We start from the raw sequence: 21,020 nt of genomic DNA, 5'->3' as shown, positions 1-21,020 counted from the left end.
TTCCAGGAATTTCTGACTTCCACCCCTGCGTCTCAATCCTTCATAAAAAACCTTAATCCTACTCCCAACATCACCACAGCTGAAGCCCAAGCTATCCGTGATCTGAAGGCTGACTGTTCCATCGTCGTTCTTCCGGCGGATAAGGGTTCCACGACAGTGGTACTTGATCGTCGGGAGTATGTGGCTGAGGGACTGCGTTGGCTTTCAGACAACACCACATACAAAGTTTGCCAACGTAATCCCATTCCTGATGTCCAGGCAGAGCTTCAAGGAATCCTCAGAACCTTAGGCCCCCTACAAAACCTTTCACCTGACTCCATCAACCTCCTGACCCTGCCAACACCCTGCACCCCTACCTTCTACCTTCTTCCTAAAATTCACAAACCCAATCATCCTGGCCGTCCCATTGTAGCTGGTTACCAAGCCCCCACAGAACGCGTCTGTGCCTACGTAGATCAACACCTTCAACCCATTACATGCAGTCTCCCATTCTTCATCAAAGACCTCAAACACCTGGAATCCTTACCCAGTCCGTTACCCCCGGAAACCACCCTTGTAACCATTTATGCCACTTCCTTATACACAAATATCCCGCACGTCCGGAGCCTCGCTGCAATGGAGCACTTCCTTTCACGCCGATCACCTGCCACCCTACCTAAAACCTCTTTCCTCATTAACTTAGCCAGCTTCATCCTAACCCACAACTTCTTCACTTTTGAAGGCCAGACATACCAACAATTAAAGGGAACAGCCATGGGTACCAGGATGGCCCCCTCGTACGCCAACCTATTCATGGGTCGCTTAGAGGAAGCCTTCTTGGTTACCCAGGCCTGCCTACCCAAAGTTTGGTACAGATTTATTGATGACATCTTCATGATCTGGACTCACAGTGAAGAAGAACTCCAGAATTTCCTCTCCAACCTCAACTCCTTTGGTTCCATCAGATTCACCTGGTCCTACTCTAAATCCCATGCCACTTTCCTTGACGTTGACCTCCACCTGTCCAATGGCCAGCTTCACACGTTCATCCACATCAAACCCACCAACAAGCAACAGTACCTCCATTATGACAGCTGCCACCCATTCCACATCAAACTGTCCCTTGCCTACAGCCTAAGTCTTCATGGCAAACGAATCTGCTCCAGTCCGGAATCCCTGAACCATTACACCAACAACCTGAATACAGATTTCGCATCCCGCAACTAGCCTCCCGACCTGGTACAGAAGCAAATAACCAGAGCCACTTCCTCATCCCTTCAAACCCAGAACCTCTCACAGAAGAACCCTTGGCACATCTTGGCACAGTGTTACACCGTCCGGGTTATCTGGATACTTCCCACTAACACCAACCTGTCAGAACACCGGAGATGGGAACTTGCCCTTCAGCATGTGTGTGTGTGCGAGTGTATACCTGTCCTTTTTTCCCCCTAAGGTAAGTCTTTCCGCTCCCGGGATTGGAATGACTCCTTACCCTCTCCCTTAAAACCCACATCCTTTCGTCTTTCCCTCTCCTTCCCTCTTTCCTGACGAAGCAGCGGTTGGTTGCGAAAGCTGGAATTTTGTGTATATGTTTTTGGTGTCTCTCTCTCTCTCTCTCTCTCTCTGTCTGTCTCTCTCTCTCTCTCTCCTTTTTTTTTTTTTTTTTTTTTGCTAAGTGTAGTAGGGAGCCTGTGCTGATGTGTGTTTGTTCATTTATCACATGTATCTTGTTTGAAAATTCCTGCATGTCATGCCTATGTATACTGTATCACAGCTTTGACATTCAAGTTTATATATTCCTGATTGTTGGAATTTGTCTCTCTTGGTAGCTTGCTGGCTTAGGTGTGATTGAAGGGTTTGCCCAGGCTTATATGCTATTTTGAAGCCCTGTCTCTTTAGGATGTTTGCAACTCTGTGTGTTAGTTTATGTGTGTAGGTCATGGTGTACCATCTGGTTCTTTCCTGTGTGGTGTTGCCATTGTGTGTGTTTGTTGAGTGCGTTTGTAAGTTTTCAGCTTGTGAGTTCTTTTGTATTGTGGAACTGTTGTGTTTGTTTTTTATTTGTGTTTTTATTTTTTGTTTGAGCTTGTGTACCACATGTGTGTCATGCCCGTTGTTCATAGCTATTTGTATGATTGTACTCATTTCTTGTTCATAGTTTCTCTTGCTGAGTAGGATTCTGTTTAATCTATGTAACATGTCTTAGTGCTGCAAGTTTCTGGCTGTGGGGGTGGTTGGATGTGGAATGTATTATTGTGTCTGTGGCTGTTGGTTTTCTAAAGATGTTAAATGTATGTTTACCATTTTCTTTTTTAACTGTAATGTCAAGAAAATTTATTTGATTTTCTTTTTCTTTTTCAAGTGTGAATTTTATGTTCTGATGAGCTTTGTTTATTTCTGAATGGAGTTCATCTATTTTTTCACTTGGCTCATCTACCAGACAAATAATGTCATCCACATATCTGTACCAATACATGATTTTGGGACTTTCATTTGTGGTTATCTTATCAAATATCTGATTTTCTAGGTGACTGATGAAAATGTTTGCTAGTGTTCCTGATATTGGGGATCCCATGGGCAGTCCATCAGTTTGTAGATAATATTCTTTCTCAAACTGAAAGTAGTTTTGTTCAATTGTCAGTCTGAGCATATCTGTTATTTCTTTTATTGCGTCTGTGGTGAGGTTGCTGTGGGATGAGAGATTTTGTTCTATGATTTCTATTGTTTCTGTGACAGGGGTGGAGGTATACATATTTTCTATATCGAATGAAATCAGTGTTGCTGTGTGTGGTACCTGTATGTTCTGTATGTTTTCTATTAGGTTTCCTGTGTTTATCACTGTTCTGTTGTTTTCTACTTTATAGTGTTTTGTAACTAACTTTTGGAGGTGTTTGGCTATGCGGTATGTTGGGGCTTTCTTGAAGTTGATAACAGCTCTCATTGGCATTCCGTCTTTATGTACTTTCAGTTGACTGCGGAGTGTTGGTGCTTGTGGGTTTTTCTGTGTTAAGTAGTATTTCTGTTTGTCTTTGAGTGTGTGTTCAATGTTTTTCAGTGTTTGTTTCACATTTGCCTGGAATCGTGTAGTTGGATCTGACTTCAGTTTTTTTATGGCGTTGGTGTTTATGTATTCCTTGGTTTTTATGATGTATTGCTCTTTATCCATGAGTACTGTTACATTTCCCTTGTCTGCTCTTGTTATTAATACGTTATTGTCTATTAACTTTTGTTTTAACCTTTTCATAGTAGCTGCTTCTGTTTGGTTGTTCTTATTGTGTGTCTGCTGTGTTTGTTTTATTATGCCTTTTATTTCTTCTTATACTAGTTCTCTTGTCAGTCTTATGTTTATTTCACAATTATTTTGTTGTTCTTCACTTGTAAGGATGTGTTCGGTTTCTACTATGGGATTTTCTATGTATTGATTGTTCACTTTGCTATTGGTGCAGTGTTTCAATCCTTTTTCCAAGAGCATTTTTTCATTTTCGTGTAGTTCTGTCTCTGTTAGGTTAACTAAGCATGGGTGAAATGTGTGTTGGTGTTCATGTGGTTTCACATTTAAAATGTAAATGTGTTTTTGCGTCTTTTTTACTGTTAGTTTCATTATCTTCTGTTTATGTTTGCTTTGTAAATGTTTCATTGCTGTGTATGTTTTGTGTTCAGTTTTTTCTACTAGTGCCATGAAAACTGTGGCGTTTCCTACGTTTTTTGCCAATTCTAGATGAGTCTCATAGAGCATCATGTTTAGGTGCTGTTTTTTCGAATAGAGCATCTTAATTTGATGTAGTAACCAATATTGTTCTGCAAATGATTTCGACTTTTGTGCCACTGTAGAACTGTTTTTAACCTTTACATTAATGTAACTTGGAATTAAATCATTCTTTTTGCATGTTTTGTTGAATTTTATATGCTGTATCGCCTTCCGGAGTCTCAGATGTATTTTCTTGAACCTGTTGTACACATTGACAGGGAATGCTTGACATAGCTGTATTGACATCTTCAACTTTTATAGTCCTGTCCTCCTCAGTTGCATGTAATATTACAGTATATTAATAATTTTTACTTATGGACCATCTGACAGCAACTGAATAAAACACAGTTTTAGTGCCATACGCGTTTCGCCTTTATTTTCTGCAAGGCATCATCAGTGGCCTGGAATATGTACATATGTTAGCTATTTTGTTTACATTTTTGTCATTGTGCCTATAGGTTATAAACAGTTCTGGTGGTTGGTATTTCCTATTTAGTAGTAATGTTTTGAACTGTACTTACAGGTTGCGTGGACAATTTCCTACAGACGGTCCATAAGTAAAAATTATTAATATACCGTAATATTACACGCAACTGAGGAGGACAGGACTATAAAAGTTGAAGATATTAATTTCTTTTTAATACATTTTAGCCTGAATATAATGCATCGTACACAAAATCATATGAATTCTTTTAATGATACAGCTGAGATAATTTGAACCTATGCAAGAATCTATAGTATACATGGTATGGGTTATTTCTATAAAAAGAAAGTAATGTTAGAGGAAGGTGACTCGTTATAAGGAACTGAACTGTGTGTTCAGTCAACAGTGGACGCCATGACATTCTGAAGAAGATCGCAGTAGAGCTATCAAAACAACAATCATAAAGGAGAAATAAGATGCCTCCTAACAACCCAGTAGATTTCAGTAGATTTTAGCTTCAGTGACAGCAGCCACAAAAGCCTGCAGACTTACATTATTTAAATATGTTTATAGTAATATGCATTATTCAGGAATAAACATTGTTTTCACCCAACTGCCCACTCTTTTCTGGTCCACATGAAAGTACTGGGGACGGGGGTGAGGTGGTTTTGCGTGCACGTGCATATTGTTGTCTATTTTTGATGAAGGTCTTGCTGCCCAAAAGCTCATTTTCTGACAGTCTGTTTGTTGTACCTATCTGTGACTCAGCATCTCTATTGCTTGGTGAGGAGGCACTAACCTCTTCATAATATTGTTATTCCCAAATAATTTGAAATTCTCAACCAGAGTTTTCTGTGCGTTATTGTTTATAATTATAAACACTAATGCACACAAATAAGGATCTGGGATTTTATCTGAGTGCTGCAGGTATACATTGCTGCACAGGAGTCCTTCTGTAGTGTGAAATGACCCTAGCAGTAGAAACTGACTTAAGTTTCTTAAATGATGGTCAGTGAGTAAATGTGAGTGTGTTAGCCTGAAAATATAAACGTAAAGTGTGAAAAAAGTGTAATATGCAAAAGATTCCGTGTCTATTGTGATCCGAAATTTATTGTGTGTAATAGTGTCACTTAAGAAGTGAAAGAAAATGGTTCCTGTGCAGGAAGTGTGTGATGTTTCTCAGAACGAAAATACAGCCATTGGAGGTAAAAATATGCCAAGTACTAAGTATGTAACTGATACTGAATATCTAAAAGAATGTATCGTAAATATTCAATCAGCAATTCATTCTTTAAAGAGTGATATAATAAAACTTCGAAAGGAAAATACTGAACTGCTAAGTTACCTGAAATTCCATGGGTCATCGAAAACAAAACATATGAAAACTGTAAATAGTAGAAAATAAATGCAGAATGAATGGTTCAAAAGCTTAAATACGACAGAAATAGACTCAAGTGTGTGTGTTATGGAGTGTGTTGATATAAGCAACAGTGCAAATAAAGGTGAACATTATAAAAAAAAAAAAAAAAAAAAGCGACAGACCAGAACACAAATACAATACAAATGGACACATTGGATTTTAAGGAGAAATACTTATTCTTGCTGACAGTCACGTACGAAAAATAGCAGAAATGTTTAAAGAACTACAAGCTAATGCAACCGATATAGTTAAGCCGGGTGCTCCAATGAATGAAGTCACACAGGCCTGCAAAACACTAGCAGGCCCACTAACTAAAAAGGATGTTGTTTTAATATTTGGTGGTGCAAACGATGTCTACCAAAAAAATGCGAGAGAAGCCATCAGATCTGCTAGAAGGGCCCTGAATAAATAAAAAAATCTAAATGTAGTGTTATCAAGCATACCACTCAGAAAAGATCTAGTTCCAAGTTCATGTGTAAACAAATCATTTTATTATGGTTATTTTCATGCCATTATGACATATGGAATCATATTTTGGGGAAACCAGCCACTGGCTATAAAAGTGCTGTATGCACAGAAAAGTGTCTGAACAACCATGAGTAAAGTCCACTCTAGAACCACATGCAGAAATCTTACTACAGGACTTGAAATCTTCACATCCATTGCACAATACATATTCTCTATGATATGTTTCACAAGGGAAAAAAGCCACTTTTTAAACATAAGAGTGTGTATCACAGTCATGATACTAAAAGAAGACATCCATGCAAACCCGAGTTGATGCAGAAGGGGAGCCACTTCAGTGGCTGTAAGGTTTTTAATGCCCTCCCTTTATAATTTGAGATGATGAGATCTTGTTTTATTTATTTTTATTTATTTATTTATTTAGCATCAGTGTCATTGTACAAACGATATTGGACTTGTCATACATAGAAATTAACGATATATAATATACAAAATGAAACTGTCTAAAATTGGATTTGTCATACTCAGAAATTAAAATATAGAATGTACAAAATGAAATTGTCTATAATAAATGACAGCAAACTTACAGTTTCTTTCCATATAAATGGTTTATAGTAATTTGTTTCTCAGTAACAATATATAACTAGTACCATAGATGGTAAAGTATAATAAAAGCCAAAACAAACGAAGATAGAAAATTTTGGAGGTTAGTTTGTAAAGTCATTTTCTTGGTATTCAAGATATTCTTTTATTGAGTAGCAACATTTATCAATTAAAAATTTTCCAAGTTCCAATTTAAAATTTGTATTGTCCATTAAATATTTAATGTACTGAGGCAGTGCGTTATAGAGCTTAATGCCCATGTGGCTTACATGCTTCTGAGTTCGTGTTCTTCTTACTTGTTCTATGTGGAGATCACTCTTGTTCCTTGTGTTATAGTTGTGACAGTCTGCATTTGTGTGGAGATTGCTTAGATTAGCTTTGGTTAAAAGTACACATTTAAGTATATAAACTGATGGCAGAGGAAGTATTCCTAACGCTTTGAAAAGAGGTCTGCAGTGAGCTTGTGTCGGACTGTGGGTAATTATTCGAACACCTCGTTTTTGTAAAATAAAAATGTCTTTCAAATTATATTTTGAGCTGGCCCATTGTGATGCCTTCTAGAGTGCAAACATTTGCAATAACTCTCAGTGCAAAGCAGGCTGAGTTAAGTCTGTGTGTAAGAAATTTTTCGTGGTGTTTCCAATTCATAACTTCATCAATATGCATTCCTAACACTTTTGCAAAATGCACTCTCTCTATTAGTCTGTCATCCAGTTCTAGATTAATGTCTTCATCCTAAATCATTTTACCAAACTGTATGTAATTTGTTTTCTTTGCATTGAGTGTAAGTTTATTTGCACTGAACCAAGTCTCAATACTTTTTAGGATTTTGTCAGTAGTTGACTGTAACAAGTTTTTAAAGTCGCTCACTATCAGACTTTTGTCATCTGCATATAGTACTATTTTGGCTGTATTATATTGTAACTGTAAATCATTGACACATATGAGAAAGAGTAGTGGCCCTAAGATGCTGCCCTGGGGTACTACTAAAGGACCTTCTTTTGCTTCTGAAACTAACCTTATTTTTTGATTTGAATTTACAGTGGTGAGCTCTACAATCTAAGATCTGTTTTTGAGATACGAATCAAACCACATTTTAACTCTTCCTCTAATACCTACTGCTTCCAGCTTATCAAGGAGGATTTCATGGCAGACCGTATCGAAAGCTTTAGATAGATCTAAATTGATTTCTACTACACTTTCTTTTTTCTCCAAATTTTTAATTATTTCTTAGGTGTGGTCTATAACTGCAGTTTCTGTGCTTCATTTTGCATGAAAACCATGTTGATTACTATTCCAAAGTTTATTATTGTCTAGGTAACTAGTGACTCTCAATTTCATCAGTTTCTCTAATATTTCAGAGGAAGCAGGAAGAAGTGATATGAGATGGTAGTTTTCTATTTTATGTCTGTCTCCATTTTTAAATAGTGGCCTCACTTTTGAGATCTTCAGTCGCTAAGGAAACACACCTTCACTACAGGATAAATCTGCAATATGTGCTAAAGGTTTTGCAATCTGCACTGCAGTCCTTATTATGATTGAAACTGCTACTTCATCAACAGCTGCTGCCATTTTTGGTTTTAAGCTTCTAATCACTCTAATTACTTCCTGTTCATTTGTTGAAGGAATATTCATGCTGCAGGCAACCCTTGGAGCATGTATTATTTTTTGTTTTGTGAAGTTTATGTTTAGTGAATATGGTACATTTAAAAAATAGTTATTAATATAGCTTACCATTTCCTTCTTTTCTATATTGCAATTTTCACTGCATACGTTTCAGAATTCAGTTTTTTGCAGATGTGACTTGATCAGTTTCGTTTGGTCACTATTTATGCTCAGGGATTCTCAAGTATTCGTATTAGCTATATGCTGGCAACCTAGTTTTTCCTCCTATTTCTTCATCTTTATAGATTGCCTGTGTTGTGTCTAGACAAGACAGCCTAGACACAATGAGAGGAAGCCGAAAGGCATGCGCTTAAACTCATGCAGGCTGGCGTGAAGTCTGAAACAGGATACGTAATGAATGCTATAAAGAAAAGTACGTAGCTTCTGGAATACTTAACTTTGATCCACATTTGTAGAACATCGCTCTTGATGATACATTAATAGAATCTCAATATCACTTGAATACGGCGCCTTGCTAGGTCGTAGCAAATGCAGCTGAAGGCTATGCTAACTATTGTCTCAGCAAATGAGAGCGTAATTCTCAGTGAACCATGGCTAGCAACGTCGGCTGTACAACTGGGGCGAGTGCTAGTACGTCTCTCTAGACCTGCCGTGTGGTGGCGCTCGGTCTGCAATTACTGACAGTGGCGACACGTGGGTCCATCGTATACTAGTGGACCGCGGCCGATTTAAAAGCTACCACCTAGCAAGTTAGCTCATTTGACTATAAGAAGTGGAAAGACCATTTGTGTTAAAACTGTTCACAGTATCCTTAAAAAACTTACCAACTAAGACCTGAAGTACTGCTGTGTCATTAGCAAAGATGGTGAATTTACAATATTCTGTACAAAGATGTAGCTCATTAATGAAAACACAAGAAAGTAGGGGGCCCAGAATTGAGTCCTGAAGCACTGCACATGTGCTGATACCGCATTCTGATGAGGTTGAGATATCTTTTAGACTATGCAATACAACTTTCTACTTTGTGTTAAGAAGGTATATGAATCCTTGCTGCACCAGTTTTACCTAGGTAACGTAGCTTTGTATTTGGTGTCTGACACTGTCAGTGCTTTTGTCAGGTAGCAAAGTATTCTGACCATATTCATTTTGTTATTGATAGATTCCAAAATGTTGGCAGCAAATGCAAATATTTCTTCTTCTGTTGATAACCCTTTCTGAAATCTGAACTGACATTAGCTGAAGATATTATGATTATTAAGGTGCCTAGCAATCCTGGCATGTATTAGTTTCTCTAAAAGTTCACAAAAACTTGTGAGTAGTGTGACTGTATAATAGCATCTTGCTCAAGTGATGTGTCAAAAATGTGATAAAGCATTTTGTTTACAAGTATAGGCATACCACTCAGGTTTAGTTCAAGCCTGTTTTTCCAGACAAGTGTGCAACCCCCCTTCCCCCTCCCCCCACACAACATTTTCGCTCGTACCACTTCACCAGTGCTAGTTTTTGCTACCAATTGTGATCCTCACTGTATACAAATCTTGCACATCAGTGCCCATGGTGCCCCCTCAGCCTCAAGTGGCTGCAATAATTGTACAGAAATCTTACAGTTGCAGTGTCCCTGTTCCCCTCACATCTTGGCACCTGCGGTGGAGGCTTCTGTTGTTTGGACCATAAACTGGCACTGATTGAATTCTCCCTTCAAAGTCCCCTCTCCACCTACCCATGGAATCTGGAGGATAGACATTTTATCATATAATGAGTGGAAAACCATCAATTCTCTAAGATACAATAAGTTTTTCTGTCACCTACCAAAATTAGTTCTTGTTGCATGGCATGTATCAAAATTGACTAACTCATTTGCATCAAAACTGATAATTTTAAGGCCCCAGCCACTGATCCATCTTTCAGGAAAATTTTGCACGGAAACCCATGCTTACATGGCTACAACAGTATTTTAATAACTTGCTAGATATGTTAACGATTCCAGTACCATTTTTACGTTTTGTAGACGTAACAACTTTCAGTTACCTGTATAGTGACTGTTTTTACTTGGATCTGTTGTACAATACTAGTACACTGCCATTCAGAAATTTCATAGTCTGAATTATGGAACCTCGTGATACTAATTCTTTGTTACTGTAAAGAAATGTTTGTTGACTATATTGGCAACTGTTTTTGGATGATTAATAAGATGATCCTCATTTTTTTTATTTCTATAATTTTCTATAAACTGCACTTTTTCTTGTTTCCTTCTTTACAAAATTCTAAGTGGTTATCAGTTTATTGTTTGAGTTACTGATTTCTGCCTTCAGGAATATGTTATTTGTTGCATGTATGGTCTTATTAAGAATTCTATTGTTTGTAATGCCTAATCTTATTAGGGTCATTTGGTCTCTTGGCTGCTGCATAAAGCTTCCTTTTTGTTTTACGAGAAATTTTGATGCCCCCAGTAATCCAAGAATCTGCTCACATAGCCTCGTGCTTCCAGGATGAGGTAGTATGCTGGGCCTGGATTGTATTTGCCCAGTTGATTAACAGCAGGGGTCAGTGTGCCAGCCAGCCTTGATGTGCTGGCCAATAGATGAATACTGGGCTGGTTCCCATGTTTCGCCTTGAGTACATCCTATGCAAACAATTAATAACCTTTCACACACTTGCACACAAAGTTTCCTCTGTGTGTAAACAAAATGTGCGTACTGCTTCTGTTCTAGGGTGGGGGTAATGGGGGACTGATGACCCTTTGGGTCTCCTTAAACACTTACTCAATGTTAATTGATTTAAACATGTTTTCTGCAGCTAACTTTATGGGAAAGCTTTCTTCAGATATACTTACAATTTCATTAATATGTGTATTAGATTTGGAGTTAATACTAACAGTAACATGTACAAGAGACCAGTCCACAAGCTGCAGTTGGTGATTAAAATTTTCCATGGTATTTTTGCTTATAAGCCTCAAGTTTTTCCAAATGAAATGTGCTTTTCCTTTCTGTTTACTTGTTTTATAGTTAAGAACAGGCCATCATGGTCAGACAGGCAATTTAAAATATTATTCACAGTTAAATTATTGTATCTACCCTTATCTATAGCTATTTTATCTGGAACTGCTGTATGCTATTTGGAGAGTCTACCACTAATAGGAAATTGTAAGAGGACATCAGATATTCACTGTCTATTTTGTTTCTAATTGCTGTTAAGAATTTTACTTTGAAGTCACCCATTGCAATGAATCAGTTTTTCTACATAGGGGTGACAAGAGTGTTAACAGTGTGTCTCAGAAAAATGTTCAAATTTCAAGAAGGTTCCCTGTAAATTGCCATCACAATAACTATTGCACTAGCTGCCTTTACCTCAATGCCACACACCTAAAATGAGCTGTTTGATTAGATCTAGTGATTTGTACACTACATTATTTGTAACAAAAACTGTGACTCAACATTTCCCATATTTGATCTACAATAATTAGCAGTGAACCAAAATTTTTGCTGTGTAATGCGTGAATTTTGTTGGTCATACGATGCTCAGATAAACATAATATATTAGATTCACTCGTATATTTTGTTGGAATACAGACAAAGTTTGAGTCTTGTTCACCTTTGCATTAACATGATTTTTTTTTGTCACAACAGCAATTTCTCTGAGTACACTATTGTTAGTTCTGCTTTGGGTACCTGAGGTTCCATTTTGAATACGTGAGAGAGAAGTTTTACACACTTGGATGGCTTTTCTCTCCTGTGATTTACTATAAAAATCCTGAGTCTTTTTCTTGACATTGGGTCTCATCAATTTTTGAAAATATAACATAATTGGATGAATAAAAATCTACTCACCAAGTGGTGGCAGAAGAAAACACACAAATGTTGTAGAAAAGTGCAAACTTTCAAAGCCAATGGCTCCTTCCTCTGGCAGAAGGATTGAAGAGAAAGGAAGAAGGATGAGAGAAAAGGTTTAGAGATAGGGGGGAGTTAGTGAAAGTCATCGAAAACCTCAGGTCTGGGGAGAATTATTGGACAGAATGACAAGGAAAGACTGACTGTTGGGGACTGCACTTGACAAGATTAAAGGTGGAAGACAGGGGAATAAGAAATACAGAGTGTACAGACAAAATATTGTGCAAGAGTCAGTAAGAGTGGAAAGGTAAGTGCTTTATATATGGTAGACAGGTGGTTTGGGAGGGAGACAGTTCAGTGTGCTCCCTGCCGCCGTTGGATAAGCAGCTGCAGCAGCAAGTCATATACCCCTAGCTTACTTATTTGTTACATAGTTTAATTCTTAATTTCTTTGCATGTTTTTGGGTACTTGCATTGTTTAATTCATAAATTTCGGGCGTATTATAGTATTTGAGAGTTGTAGCATCGCGCTTTAGTATCTGAATAGTGTAAATTCGTGTAGTCGTCTGTCTTCTGTTTTTGTTTTGAATGGTCAGTGTCGGTTGGTCACAGCCAGTGTGCTCCCTGCTGCTGTTAGATAAGCAGCTGCAGCAGCAAGTTGTATACCCGTAGCTTACTTATTTGTTACATAGTTTAATTCTTAATTTCTTTGCGTGTTTTTGGGTACTTGCATTGTTTAATTCATAAATTTCAGGCGTATTATAGTATTTGAGAGTTGTAGCATCGCGCTGTAGTGTTTACTTCGTAGATTCTTACTTAAATTGCGTGTAAGTTTCATATAGGAGGTGTAATTTCGAGTTTTAGTTACTGTAATCGTAAATTCAGGCAGATTGTAGTGCAGTCGTTAGGCATTTGTACAGGTTACTTAATACATTCTTTGCGTGTTTCCCTTGCGTTATCTAGGCACTGACTCGTGTTTCAGTAGCTGTTGTTCACCATCGATTAGAATGGACAGGGACTGTGATTGCTGCGTTCGGATGAGGGCTGAGTTGGCATCCCTTCGCTCACAGCTGCAAGCGGCGCCGACTTCGGTCGCGCAGCTTGAGGCTGTTGCAAATGGGCAGCACTGTTGGGAGCCGGACTTGGGTATCATGGGGATATCAACCTCGTCCCGTCTGTCCCCAGATCGGTCTGCCACTGTGGTTGCCCCGGTTGCTGCCCGCAGTGGGGCTGAGCCCTTGCCTGTGGTTGATTGGGAGGTCGTTCCAAGGCATGGCAGGCAGTGAAAGACGTCCCCGGAGGCTGATCAGAAAGCCTCCCCGGTGCGTCTGACAAACAGGTTTCAGGCACTGTCTCTGGCTGAGCTAGATGCAGCTGCCTGCCGTGTTTCAGAGGATGATTCTCAGTCTTCAAGGTCCGGGCAATCACAGAGGGTGGGCTTATTGGTACTTTGGAGCTCCAATGTTAGGTGCGTAATGGGGCCCCTTAGGGATGTGGCGGCTAAGGAGAGGAAGAAATCCAGTGTGCACTCCGTGTGCATTCCGGGTGGAGTCATTCCTGATGTGGAAAGGGTCCTCCCGGGTGCCATGTAGAGCACAGGGTGCAGCCAGCTGCAGGTGGTGGCACATGTCGGCACTAATGACGTGTGTCGCTTTGGGTCTGAGGAAATTCTCTCTGGATTCCAGCGGCTATCTGATTTGGTGAAGGCTGCCGGTCTTGCTTACAAGATGAAGGCAGAGCTCACCATCTGCAGCATCGTTGACAGAACCACCTGCGGACCTTTGGTGCAGAGCCTGGTGGAGGGTCTGAATCAGAGGCTCAGACGGTTTTGCTACCGTGTTGGCTGCAGATTCCTTGACTTGCACCATAGGGTGGTAGGGTTTCGCGTTCCGCTGAATAGGTCAGGAGTTCACTACATTCAGCTGGCGGCTACACGGGTAGTGGAGGCTGTGTGGCGTGGACTGGGCGGTTTTTTAGGTTAGAAGGCCTCGGGAAAGTACGTGGTGGGCTGCAATCTCAAAGGGTGCATGGCAAAAACAGGACGTGCTTGAATCAAGGAACAGTCGGAATTGTAGTTGTAAATTGTTGTAGTTGTGCTGGGAAAGTCCCTGAGCTTCAAGCACTAATAGAAAGCACAGAAGCTGAAATCATTATAGGTACAGAAAGCTGGCTAAAGCCTGAAATAAGTTGTGCAGAAATTTTTACGAAGTCTCAGACGGTGTTCAGGGAAGATAGATTAGGCAGAATTGGTGGTGGAGTGTTTGTGTCTGTCAGTAGTGGTTTATCTTGTAGTGAAGTCGAAGTAGATACTGCGTGCGAATTGCTATGAGTGGAGGCTATACTTAACAGCCAAACTAAGTTAATAATTGGCTCCTTCTACCGACCTCCAGACTCCGATGATATATTTGTGCAACAGTTCAGAGAAAATTTGAGTCTCATAACAAATAAATACCCCACTCATACGGTTATAGTTGGTGGGGACTTCAACTATCCCTCGATAGGTTGGCAAAAATACTTGTTCAAAACCGGTGGTAGGCAGAAAACATCTTCCGAGATTGTCCTAAATGCTTTCTCCGAAAATTATTTCGGGCAGTTAGTCCACGAACCCACGCAAATTGTAAATGGTTGCGAAAACACACTTGACCTCTTAGCAACAAACAATCCAGAGCTGATATTTATTTATTTATTTATTTATTTATTTATTTATTTATTTATTACTTGTCATTAGCCAACATTTGTTGAAATAGACAGTTTTGACATTACAGTTGATAGTGAATCTAAAATTGGGAAACTATGTACATTCAGATTACATTACATGATGATAAAGAGTTATTCTCTACATTATAATTCCATGACATCATAGTTACTCTCTACTACATTCCACTTCCTTGACATCATAGTTACTCTCACTCTCTACTACATTCTAATTCCTTTACATCATAGATACACTTATCAGCTAACAATTTGTGCAGCTGCTTCTTGAAGGCATCTCCTTGTAGGTCTTTCAGTGATTGTGGTAACTTGTTATATAATTTTAATCCTGTTTGCTGAAAGCTACTTTGGACCTTAGATAGCCTAGTAAAGTCTACATTAAGATTGTTTTTATATCTGGTATCATGTGAATGAACATCTGTTCTGGACGTTAAGGTATGTATTTGTTTTTTTATGGAAAGAAGACACGCTTTTATATACAGAGAAGGTAATGTTAAGATGTTAAGTTCCTTAAAGTGCTTTCGACATGATTCTTGGCTTTTAATACCTGTAATTGCTCTAATTGCTTTCTTCTGCCACATGAACACTGTCTGAGCACCAGTTGAGTTGCCCCATAATTTTATTCCGTACTGTAAGTGAGATTCAAAGAATGCATAATAGGAAGATAAAAGTTGTTTTCTGCTAACTAATGTTTTTAGTTTCCTTAACAAAAAGACTACTCTAGAAAGTCTGGTACATAACAGTTCCGTGTGGGTGTTCCATGTTAATTTCGGGTCCAGGTGGATTCCTAGAAGTCTTACAGAGTCAGACTCATTTAATTTTTCCTGTAGATTGTGCAAGAAGAAATACATAGTTTCCGTCTTGCTACTGTTGAGTATCAGCTTGTTACTGTGGAGCCATATGGCAGACTTTTCAAGCATTGCTTTTGTTTGTTTCTTCACTTCCTCCAATTTGAGCATCATGACTGATACAGGGATTAGTGATCACAAGGTCGTTGTAGCTAGGCTCAATACCGTTTCTTCCAAATCCACCAGAAACAAAGCAAAATAATTTTATATAAAAAACCGGGTAAAGTGTCACTAGAAGCCTTCCTAAGAGACAATCTCCATTCCTTCCGAACTGACTATGCAAATGTAGATGAGATGTGGCTCAAATTCAAAGATATAGTAGCAACAGCAATTGAGAGATTCATACCTCATAAATTGGTAAGAGATGGAACTGATCCCCCATGGTACACAAAACAGGTCCAAACGCTGTTGCAGAGGCAACGGAAAAAGCATGCGAAGTTCAGAAGAACGAGAAATCCCGAAGATTGGCTAAAATTTACAAACATACGAAATTTGGCACGGACTTCAATGCGAGATGCCTTTAATAGGTTCCACAACAAAACATTGTCTCGAAATTTGGTAGAAAATCCGAAGAAATTCTGGTCATATGTAAAGTACACAAGCTGCAAGACGCAGTCAATACCTTCGCTGCGCAGTGCCGATGGTACTGTTACCGACGACTGTGCCGCTAAAGCGGAGTTATTGAACACAGTTTTCCAAAATTCCTTCACCAGGGAAGATGAATGGAATATTCCAGAATTTGTAACACGAGCAGCTGCTAGCATGAGTTTCTTAGAAGTAGATACCTTAGGGGTTGCGAAGCAACTCAAATCGCTTGATACGGGCAAGTCTTCAGGTCCAGATTGTATACCGATTAGGTTCCTTTCAGATTACACTGATACAATAGCTCCCTACTTAGCACTCATATACAACCGCTTGCTCACCGATAGATCTGTACCTACAGATTGGAAAATTGCACAGGTCGCACAAGTGTTTAAGGAGGATAGTAGGAGTAATCCATCGAACTACAGACCTATATCATTGTCGTCGGTTCGCAGTAGGGTTTTGGAGCATATACTTTATTCAAACATTATGAATCACCTCGAAGGGAATGATCTATTGATATGTAATCAGCATGGTTTCAGAAAACATCGTTCTTGTGCAATGCAGCTAGCTCTTTATTCCAACGAAGTAATGGCCGCTATCGACAGGGGATCTCAAGTTGATTCCATATTCCTAGATTTCCGGAAAGCTTTTGACACCGTTCCTCACAAGCGACTTCTAATCAAGCTGCGGGCCTATGGGGTATCGTCTCAGTTGTGCGACTGGATTGGTGATTTCCTGTCAGGAAGGTCGCAGTTCGTAGTAATAGACGGAAATCATCGAGTAAAACTGAAGTGATATCAGGTGTTCCCCAGAGAAGCATCCTGGGACCTCTGCTGTTCCTGATCTATATAAATGACCTGGGTGACAATCTGAGCAGTTCTCTTAGGTTGTTCGCAGATGATGCTGTAATTTACCGTCTAGTAAGGTCATCCAAAGACCAGTATCAGTTGCAAAGCGATTTAGAAAAGATTGCTGTATGGTGTGGCAGGTGGTAGTTGACGCTAAATAACGAAAAGTGTGAGGTGATCCACATGAGTTCCAAAAGAAATCCGTTGGAATTCGATTACTCGATAAATAGTACAATTCTCAAGGCTGTCAATTCAACTAAGTACCTGGGTGTTAAAATTACGAACAACTTCAGTTGGAACGACCACATAGATAATATTGTGGGGAAGGCGAGCCAAAGGTTGCGTTTCATAGGCAGGACACTTAGAAGATGCAACAAGTCCACTAAAGAGACAGCTTACACTACACTCGTTCATCCTCTGTTAGAATATTGCTGCGCGGTGTGGGATCCTTACCAGGTGGGATTGACGGAGGACATCGAAAGGGTGCAAAAAAGGGCAGCTCGTTTTGTATTATCACGTAGTAGGGGAGAGAGTGTGGCAGATATGATACGCGATTTGGGATGGAAGTCATTAAAGCAAAGACGTTTTTCATCGCGGCGAGATCTACTTACGAAATTTCAGTCACCAACGTTCTCTTCCAAATGCGAAAATATTTTGTTGAGCCCAACCTACATAGGTAGGAATGATCATCAAAATAAAATAAGAGAAATCAGAGCTTGAACGGAAAGGTTTAGGTGTTCGTTTTTCCCGCACGCTGTTCCGGAGTGGAATGGTAGAGAGATAGTATGATTGTGGTTCGACGAACCCTCTGCCAAGCACTTAAATGTGAATTGCAGAGTGGTCATGTAGATGTAGATGTAGATGTAGAAAATAAAATATATAGAAAACTGAAAGGGAACAAAGAAAAGGAATACTTACTGAAGAGAAATGTTGACACTGAAGAAATTAACGTACATTTAGGCCATGTGCGGTGTTGTAACACCAGTTCCCACCTGTAGGGCCATGAGAAACTGGTGTCAGGGATTCTATCACATAGATTAACATCAATAATATTTTTTGTTGCTTTTGCTACTTTGACAATGCCTGTTGTGTAGCAGTTAACTGTGTTACTCAGAAAAGTCTTATAACAAGGTTGTTATTGCTTTTCCTCAAAAATAATACAGTACATTTGTATTTGTGCTATACAATACATTTTTGTTGACAATTCCATTACTATGCACACTAAATGAGATGCACAGTTTCTCACCATTCTTGTCTTCCCTAATGCTGGCTTTGTTTAATATTTCTGTAGATAGGTTTAGCTTAGAAGTTCACTTCCACTTATCAGTTCTGACTCTTCACTTACAGATCCCTGCCATAATTTTTCTGATCAAACATCTATTGTCATATCATATTTCAGTCTAGTCAATTGAGTTTTTATACAGAAAACAACAGGACTTTTGTTCAGTTAATGACTCACTCATTTCCTTTTTGAAGTTTGATTATACCACCACTCAATGCAATGACGATTGGCTCATTTACCATCATGATTTGGTTCCTACACTTTACTTTTACATTTTTTTTTTTTTTTTTTTTTTTTTTTTTTTTTACAATCGTATTGACCACCTAGGATCACGTTAACAACTTCAGTTCCTCTTCTTCCTTTGTTGTTGTTTCCTATTTTTACAGTATTCCCTCATTTTCTCCCCATGAGGTCTCTTCCTTTCTTCTGTCCATGTTGTTCCTGATTTTTTATTTCTTCTGCTTTGAAAGCCTTCCAAATTTAGTATTTTGTTTTTAAAATGGTTTCTTTCTGCTATTTCTGATTCTTTGATGTTGTTTCTTTCAAGATCTTTTCTTACTTCTGTAATCCATGCTATTGTCGATTTCTTCTTCCAGAAATATAGGAGTATTTGTTTTATTAGTCTATTTCCATCTATTCGGTAGAGATGTCCAAAAAAGATTAATCTTCGTTTGGCCATTACTTCAGATATTTTCTCTATATTTTTTTAGATCTCCTCATTACTTTTTATTTTCCAACCATCTGCATTTTTCATTGCACCCATTATTTTTCTAATAACCCTTCTTTCCAGTACCTCTAGTTTGTCCGTCTTATAGCTCATTGTTAGGCATTCAGATCCATTTAAACATTCTGGTCGTACCACTGTGGTGTAGTGTTTTAGTTTTGTTTTTCTAGATATACATTTCTTGTTGTAAATATTTTTGTTCAAACCATATGCTCTTTCCATTTTGTTAATTCTTACATATATTGCAGATTTTTCTAGTCCATTCTGTTGTATAGTTTCTCCAAGATATTTAAATTTATTTACTCGCTCTATTTTACCTGTTTGTGTTTCTATGTATTTTGGTGCATTTTTTATATTTGTCATGAATTTTGTTTTTTCAGCTGAAATTTTGAGACGAGTTCTGTTTGCTAATTTTTCCAGAATGTTTATTTGAGTAACTGCTTCTGTCAGGTTTTTTGAAAGTATTGCAAAATCACCCGCAAAAGCCAAGCAGTTTAACTTTATTCCATTTGTTTTCCTTCCTTACAATTATTATTTTCATTTTTTGCAGGAACATGATTCATTTGCACATGTGTCTCCACCATCAAGTACTCCAATTTAATTGTAACTGTTTTATTTGTAGATATTTGGACTACATGGTTGTTTAGTAACAGTGATTGATATAAAATTAACTTAGTATTAAGGAAACAGTCTTAATCACATTTTTTATTTATTTAGTGCTGACTGGTTTCAGCCCATCACAGGGGCCATCTTCAGGGCAAAGATACTGTGAAACTACAATATATATATATCTTAGATAAAACTAATGACAACCATATTATAAGAGTGGATAACATAAATATAATATTTTACCCGCTGGTCGACTGCTGGTGGCATCATGTTTACCAAGGTGTGGCAAGAGACTGTAAATATTTTTTTTTTCTTTCCTTTATTGTATTTCAATCCCCCATCGGGGTGGGCTGACAGCACCATATGCGCTGCTCTTCAGCCAAAAGACATGAAACATACAAAAGAAGACATTTACAAATAACATAAAGGAGAAAACATGGTGTACATAGAGATAAAAAAAGGGGGGAATGTTATGGAAGACAGTAGTCAAAAAGGAGTGACTGTAAAATGGAGATAAAAATCGTAAAAAAGCAGTGCACACAAACAAATCACACACTGGGACAGTTAAAAGAACACAAGGCGAAGTACGACCGGAGCACAAAAGTACCGACAGATGGCGTAGCACATAACAATCACTGACAGGAACGCTATGTACAAGTCCAGCACACAATTAAAATCACACCTCTTGATGCACAGGACAACAGCACCAAACACAACACAGACGTAGCATACTGATGACGATGAGCAAAATGGAGGATCTGCCAGGTGCAAGGAGGGAGGGCAAGAGGGGGGAAATGGACGGGAGGCGCGCCGAAGAGGGCCGGGGAGGGAAGGACGTGGGAGGGAAAGAGGCAAGAATTGGGTGCAGGGACTTGGGTGGGGGGTGGGGGGAGGAAAATCCGCTCTGGGAGAAGGAGGGGAGAAGAAAAGGGGGGCCCTGGTGAGGAGGGGAACGAGACCAGGTTACAGTTGTAAGGAAGGGTATATGTCATGGCGAAGTTCAACATCCAGGAGGGGGGGGGGGGGGGGTGCCGGAAATTGTCCTAATGAAGGAGATGGTGGGTGTGGAGGTGGAGATAGGGAGGGATACAGTGATAGAGGTGCAGCAACTGGCGGGGGCAGAGAGGATGGAGGAAACCAGGAGGTGGGGGGATCAAGCCTGTGGACAGTGTAAAGGATGCGGAGATGTTGGAGGAAAAGGAGGAGCTGCGGGAAGGGGATGGAGTCATATAGGAGCCGTGTGGGAAAAGGAAGGTGGATACAGAAGGCAAGGTGGTGTGCATGACGTTCAAGGATTTGGAGGGCCTTGTAAATGTGGGT

The 21,020-nt window shown here is 39.1% G+C and overlaps 1 protein-coding gene across 2 annotated transcripts in view; it reads left to right on the top strand.

The window, feature by feature from the left end:
* The window catches only part of LOC126161294 (filamin-A), a 917,852-nt gene that overhangs the window by 364,973 nt on the left and 531,859 nt on the right, over positions 1-21,020 (top strand). The gene's annotated exons all lie outside the window — the stretch shown is intronic.

The sequence above is a fragment of the Schistocerca cancellata genome, chromosome 2, assembly GCF_023864275.1.
Source record: "Schistocerca cancellata isolate TAMUIC-IGC-003103 chromosome 2, iqSchCanc2.1, whole genome shotgun sequence".
NCBI lineage: Eukaryota > Metazoa > Arthropoda > Insecta > Orthoptera > Acrididae > Schistocerca > Schistocerca cancellata.
The sequence above is the reverse complement of the archived record's forward strand: the minus strand, read 5'-3'. Positions and strand labels throughout refer to the sequence as shown.